The sequence below is a fragment of the Sinocyclocheilus anshuiensis genome, unplaced genomic scaffold (genome assembly GCF_001515605.1).
Source record: "Sinocyclocheilus anshuiensis isolate Anshui unplaced genomic scaffold, SAMN03320099.WGS_v1.1 scaffold280, whole genome shotgun sequence".
Taxonomy (NCBI): domain Eukaryota; kingdom Metazoa; phylum Chordata; class Actinopteri; order Cypriniformes; family Cyprinidae; genus Sinocyclocheilus; species Sinocyclocheilus anshuiensis.
In genome coordinates, this window is record NW_015558575.1 from 534,640 (window position 1) to 542,572 (window position 7,933).

Below are 7,933 nucleotides of genomic sequence, written 5' to 3' on the forward strand. Positions count from 1 at the left end.
ATAAAAAGTGATGTGTCGGGCAGAGACGTCTGGGACGTCCTTTTACAGGTTTTCACTGTAAATTATGAGGTAAATAAATGTATGTTTTAATATTATAACGTCATCTAAAAATATATTTACCATATTTTCAATGGCAATTCATGCTCAACTGTCAAATTAAATGTACTGTGCGGTTAAATCGAAAGGTACCTACTATATTTTTTTACTGTAGCATTTTACATATATATGTTTTTCGTTAGAATAATATGTTCGCATTTCTGTATGAGCTAGTATTAGCCATCGCTGTCAGCAGAAGAAGAAAAAAATACTTAAAAAAAGCTTCTTACACTGTCGTGGGGATATACTATAATAATGCACAATTTTATAGAAATAACTTAATAACTGGGGATTTTGGCTAAACTAAAGTAGAAACTGGCTCTAAATTTTAATAAAATGCTGTGCTTAAGAAAATAAAAGATGTTCCTAACATCATGTGCTGTATTTTGCATTTAATTTACAGTAGTAGTAGTAGTAATAATAATAATAATAATAATAATACACTCTAAAAAATGCTGGGTTGTTACATATTGCAGATCTCCAATGCTGAGATTCAAGGTAAGTAATTTTGTGTGCTGGGCCCTCTTGCACATGTGTGTCCTGTTTCCATTTAAGCCAATAGCGCCACCTGATGGTCTACTTTGGACCTAAAGCGTGTTCATTGAGACGAGGGTTAGGGCAGGTTTCCCCACATCTGCTCCACATCAACACATATAAAGAAAAAAGAGCATAGAAGAGACCGGGGCTAGTTGTCACATGGGCTATATTAGTCCATCTGAGTACTGAAGGTTTTGAATTAAAATTCCCATTACATAAATGTGTGTTTTCTTGCTGTTGTTTTCCTTTGTTGGTCGCAAACACTTAATCGATTTTAGACTTCGCTTTGTGAATCATAACAAGTTTAGGTAGGCCTATGTGCATATAGAGAAACTTAAAATATCTTAAAAATTAAAAGTACCCTGCTAAATAACAACTGCAGAAAAAAAAAACTAGTCCTTTAGCCTCTCCAATTTAGTTTTAATATTAGAGCCTACAACAAATTTGTTAAGCACATTTTAGGGATTTTAATTAAATGACATCTTGCCCCTTCTTTCCATCACAGCAGATGAACTATGATAAATGGCATATCACTTCACACTGAAGCAATAACTACAGTCAGTGTAGTCAAGCCCCAGAGCAAAGTCAGATTCATCAATAAAACATGATTTTTTCCATTAAGGGTTACCGTTGTTGCCTCTGGGAGAGGAACACCATTATACAATGGCAACACGCAAGACACTGAAAAAAAGTTTATGCTGTTAGTTTGGTCGTGTCTCAGTAGTGACAGGTAGACTGCATTTTTTGGGCATCACAGACACGTTCTCACATGCTTACATGGCTCAGTGACCTGGAACGCATACATGATGTAAAAAAATACTCTCTAGGTTTTAAAACACTGTCTCTGTCTTCACTCTGAAATGTCTGGATGGTGATTAAGAACAGAACACACCATGCAAGACTTTTTGGGACGCAAAATTTGTAGATATTGTATATATTCTGCCAAAATATTAGGTTGACCAAATAATGGCAAACCCTCTGCACATTTGACATATTCATCATGACAGATTCGTCAATAAAAAAAATCATGTTTTATTGATGAATCTGATAAACTAATAAACTCTTTGAGCCAAGAAAAAATAATAGGTACAGCCAATATAAATGTAAACATAATGCAATGAAAAATCAAACATCAAATAAACAATAAAAAAGCTATTTTAGTAATCATTTTTATATTGAATTTATTTTTTTACAATAATTAAATAATAATAATATATATTTTTAAATTTTGCATTACACTAAACACTGAAATGTATCAAATAACATGACTAATGAAACCATTTTCACACAAATATAGCACTTTCTTGAGATTGAAACTTTAACTGTTATTTATACACGAGGCAATATTTGCTCATAAAAGGCCTTTGTAATCTAATTATATTTAAATGAGTTTGAGAATTTGACAAAGATTTATAAACTATTCAACAAAAGGCACTTAATTAAAACATTATTAAACAGTTCATTAGTTTAATGTATCTGTCTTACTGTAAACAAAAACTGTTTTATCAGCTGAAACTAAACTGGGAATAATATTTTAAATATGGTAGCATCAACAATAATGGCAATCAGAATGTTTATGATCTTATTGATTGTTGGCCTTTATGTAGTCTGTCATGTCCACAGTGGACTGAATGTCTGACTCTTAAAATCGCGGTCACTTACGCCCTCTAGTGGATGCATTTGCACAACTCAATCTTCACAATTCACTACCTTTATTTACAGTACACACAGAAAAAAATATCAAGCCTGGACAATTTTAACATTTAAAATCGATAAACATACTTTAAATTGTGTCTTATCATTTGTCAAAGCAAAATTTTGTACAAAACTGAATTTTGTACAAACAATGACAAATTATAAAGAATTACCAACTAAATACTAATCACAACATTAACCTGTCTGAGACAAGAGAAATTGTCTGTATTACTGTGACCATGGTCATAAAATGCATCACTTAATTGCCTATAGTCACTCTGTGTGAGCTACTAGTGATCAAGATCCTTTTTTCTTTTTTTCATTTTAATGGTCAAAATAACTATAGCTCCTGAAGGGTGACCAGGTAACATGAGTAGTAAGGGCTTCACATGGGATTCACAAATAATTATTATTTAATATATTTTAGGTGGTTAGTATTTGTAAACGAGGCTTATCTCATTTGTTTTTTTTTTTATTACTTAATAATCTTAATACTAAATTTGCTGTTAGGCTACTTATTGATTACTTGTTTCCATATTAGTTAATATTTGTAGCTGACGTGTTACTGTAGTACTACTTATTTGTCCTGCATTACTTCTGCTAAATAAACAACAACTAATAAAAAGTTGACAACTTGTCTGCTAATCTTCAACGTGTTTGCTATTGAACATTCACTTTGGATTGATTGATTTAAGAGATGTTGTATTATTAAAAAAATATATATATATTTTTTTTTTAAATATATATAGTGTTAATAGTTAAAAGTGTTAATAGATGTGTGTTGTCCTTGATAAATAAATAAATACACAGTTTATGTTTTATTTTTTTTATAGTAAACACAATACATACAAATATTAAATATTTACAAATATTCCATTAAACATATTAATATGCTAAATAAATGCTTTAAGCTGCCTGGTCCCAGCTGTTGGTCTCTGATTTTGTTTGCCATGTGCTCCTTTTTTTCTGGAGCTGACTGACCCACACCTGCACTGTCCTGTTGAAGGAACAAACATAATGATGTAACGCTGAGCAGATTTAATGAGAGTGATTCTTAGAGAGAATCTAAAGATAAATTGCTTCTACCATTTCAGTATAACAGGGGTTTCTGAATTGAAAAGGATATACTCATCCCAGATAAATTTACATATTGAAATATAATACACACAGTTTTAACTAGAGGATGCGGAAACAAGTAGCTGTAAAACTGAGAGATAGAAGGTACTAACCATCTTCAGGGTGAGCTGGGACATGGGCTGTGGGGCTTGATGGTTCTGCCTCCCCAGTTTTAAGCTTCAGCTGTGGCTTGTCGACATCCACACACAGTATGTTTTACGGAGGTGGCTCACACACATCTACATTGTCCTGTTGAAGGAACAGGCATAATCATGTAATGCTGGGAAGGTTTATAAAGTGCTTCTTTAAATCTAAAGATATATCTTTCTATTGTTTTGAAATATAATGTAATATGATTTCACATAGACAAACATAGTAGCTTAGGTAAAGGCAGTGTTTAATCTTTCCAATAAATCTGAAAATAAGTAAAAACAAGAGATGGAAGGGACTTACTGATGCCTTATGCTGCCTCCGCTGTCTCTGCTGCTGTCTCCACTGTTCCCTCCGCTTCTGCTTCTGCTGCTCTGTGATTCTGTGGTTTGCTCCTTGTTGTGGGGAGCTTTTGGTCACAAGTGCTCCCTGTAGGGTGCCAGAATGCACAGGCGCCACTTTTGAGGTCCTGGAGGGCATAGGTAATCCATAGGTGGAATAGGCAGGCATATTCAGCAAGCCTCTGTTTTCCTGCCTTAATGGTTCTGGTGGGCACTGCTGCTCCTTTCAGAGATCCAGCAGACATGCACTCCTGCTCCCTGTGGGGTCCTGGCATGCACAGGGTTCCTGTCGGGTAAAGGTGCTTCCTGTGGGGACTTGGAAGGCATGGGTACACCCTGTACAGGAAAGGCTTGAGGCTTCAACTGCAGCAGTTCCTGCCTCAGCCGCTCAGTGATTTTGAGACTTCGTCTCTCTGGGGTCTTGTTGGGCATCGGTGCTCCCATCACAGAAGAGGCTTTAGGAATTCTGCTGCTGCAGCTCCTGCCTCAGTGGCTCAGGGATTTTAAGCCTTTGCACCTTTGGGGCAGGCACAGCTACTCTCTGTTGGGACTTGTAGGGCACTGGTGCTTCCTGTGGGGTCCTAGCAGGCGCAGGTACTACCAGTTCATAAGCGGCCCATAGCAGTTGCTGCCTCAGATGCTCAGTGATCCTGACTTTTCCTCATTGTTGGGACCCAGTGGGCAGGTGGTCCCTGGGGGTAACCATCAGGCACAGGTGCTCCCTGTGGGGACCCAGCAGGCACATGTGCTACCTGAGGCTTCTTCTGCCTCCCCTCCTTAGTGGTCTTCAGTGTCCCCACACTCAGCCTTCTCAGACCCAGCAAGCACAGGTGGTCCCTGATGCTTCCTCTGCCTCCACTTCCTTTGTTGCTCCGTGGTCTTCAGCGTTGCATCTAAGAAGCCTGAGTGCAGGGACTCAGCCTTCTCCGATGTATCGTTGAAGACCAGGGATGAGGTGTGGTCCCTCTTCTCAGTATAGGCAGGCACAGGTTTTTTTGGGACCTGGGAGGCACGGGTGCACTCTATGTCTTCTTCTGCCTCCACGTGTCCTTGGTATTCAGTGTCGCATCTGAGAAGCCTGAGATTCATTACTGAGTCTCCTGCCTGCATTGTTCCCCACCACTGCACTGAGGAGGAGTCCCCATATTCAGGCTCCTCAGATATAGTAGAGGAAATCTCCATTATTGCCCACCACTGCCCTGCAGCGAGGGCAGTAGTAAGCTCATCTGAGAGTTCAGAAGATGAAGACTGCACTGCACTCTCAGGAAAACGGGTAGGGATGGTTGACATATAGTCATGCTGATGTTTGATTCGATGGTGAAAGATGATCCAAAGAAGTGAACAATACTGCCCTTGTCTTTATACCTGTAAAACACTGTGACAGAAAGACAAAGGGAAGAGATGATATAAGAGGAAACATATAAGAGTCTGTAAATTGGTTGTTTTAGGTGTTTTGGCTTTATTTATTTATATTTTTTACAGGTACAGTTTTACAGTGTATGCCCAGTGGGGTCCATAAGTTTTTTTATTATTATTATTATTATTATTATTATTATTTTACTAACTAATGTGCATAACTCAGATGCTTATAATATAAATTAACATACCTGCTTCTACATGCATATGAAATCACTGTAAGAGGTAACTATTAAACTATTAAGGCTTTAGTAGGGAAAGCAAAGGTTTTGTCAGTCGATGATGCCTTTTGTCAATAGCAATATTTGAAAAATATAGCACCGTCATACAGGGGCGGACTGGGACAAAATTTCAGGCTGGGAAATCTCACACTCATCCAGGCAATCACATACACCCACAACATATTCTGAAACAAGGACAACCTTACACACCATGCGGGTGCTCTATGTCTCTCTCGGTGGTCGGAGAGCGTGCGCTATGGCTCAGTCTCTACGGTCTCCCTGACAGTGCGAAGCAGCGCATTGCTGGAGCGCCGGTCGAGCCTGGCCAGGCTCTCTTCGGCCCTGCCGTCGCACTAATACAGCAGCGCTGTGATGATAAGAAAAAGGAGGACGAGGCTTTCAAACTTTGTCTTCCTAGGAAGCCCACGCCGCGCCAGACGCCCTCTGTGCGGCCCCCAAACCCCCCTGCTACGGGACGTCATCCCCATAGTGCAGGCAGGGCTCATAGACCCCACAGTAAGCCACCGGTGCAGCGAAGTGAGCCCCCACCTGCTAAACCCTGGGGGAAAATGTCCTTCGCCATGGCCAAAAAAAAACCAAACCCCACTCCTTCTGACTCGAGAGGCACAGCCACAGGGGGCTTTGAGTCCAAGTTCATGGGCGGTCAGCCCTCCAGACACCAGTACTGCCCCTCTTGTTCCTCCGTTCAAAAAGCGGAGGTTATCTGTCAGCGGGGTCAGCCCCCCCTGCCAGTCAGTTCCCATTCAGAGTTGGCAGAGGCTTCAGTGTTCCCCGTGTTGCCCAGTGTGTGTTTCCCCATTCCAGAGAGGAACATAGTGAGAAAAAGTGCACAAGCAGTGTCACCACACAGCTCCCTTCACTCATCTCTCACAAGTTCAATAAAGGCTTCGGCCCAAGTGTTACCCAAAACACAACAAAAATCAATCGAATCACATGAATTCGTTAATAAGATAGAACATCTCTTTACAACCCCACATGTCGCCCCTATGTTGCCCACGAGGTGGCGACATTGTACCACAAATGAGGAAACCGGCCGAATTAGCAGCTATAAGCAGTTCTCCAGTTTGTGTGGGGAATCATGTAACAGCCTGATATCCTGCAAAGTTTAATCCCAACATGCTTCAGCACATCTGCCTATGATTTTTCAAGCGATCCTTAAGAGCTTGAATAGCTGATTCAGGTGTGTTTGATTAGGGTTGGAGCTAAACTTTGCAGGACAGGTGGTCTACACTCTTCAGGACAGGTGGTCTACACTCTTAAAAATAAAGGTGCTTCACGATGCCATAGAAGAACCTTTTTGTCTAAATGGTTCCATAAAGAACCTTTAACATCTGAAGAACCTTTCTGTTTCCCAAAAGGTTCTTTGTGGCGAAATAAGGTTCTTCAGATTACAAAAACGCAAGAAAGAGATGGTTCTTTAAAGAACCTTTGACTTAATGGTTCTTTGTGGAACCAAAAATGGTTCTTCTATGGCATCGCTTGAAGAACCTTTTGAAGCACCTTTATTTTTAAGAGTGTAGGGCCCTGTTATTTTTAAAACCGCAGCTTTTTCTACGCGGTTAGGCCGTTCGTCCACACGCAAACACAGCACCAGTTCACTGAAACCAAACATTTTTGAAAACGCCTGCCAGGGTGAAGATTTTCAAAAACTCGGTTGCAGTGTTATCGTGTAGAGTTTTTGTCTTGTGACGTCGGCGCCTGCGTTGTTATCTCCACCTACTGGAGACTTTTTCAAGCTTCTGATTGGCCAATATGGCTTTACGGTTGAGATTATATCGCCACCTGTTGGTTTGGCATGCTCTTGACAGTGCTTTATAGCATGCATTTGCGTTTTCATGTGGACGGAGATTTGTTTTTAAAACGGAAGGAAAAACTCAGTTCATAAAAATACCTGTGTACGTGTGGACATGGCCTAGGTGTAATCTAATAAATGAAATCAGCAAATAATCAACTAACATTAAATATGAAGAGTCATGAAGAGTGCAATTTTAGTGTGCTTAGTCTTTGCATACTTGGCCAATTACAGATCACTGTGCCTTTTTATACACACAATAAAATCATAAAAACTAAATCAACATCAAAAATCTGATACATTTAGACACTCATTCATGGTTTCACCAGATAAAGGTTTCAACAGCACCCATCACTAGCAGTGTGTACTACTTTTAATGTTGCATGACCTGCCCAACTCAATCCGAGCAGCTGAGTCCTTAGCCATCTTCAAAAAATGGCTAAAACACATCTGTTCCATCTGTATTTGACCCTCTAACTCTAGCACTTTCTATTCTATTTTAATTCTACTTTATCTATTTATCTTCTTTTTTATTTAAAAACACTAGC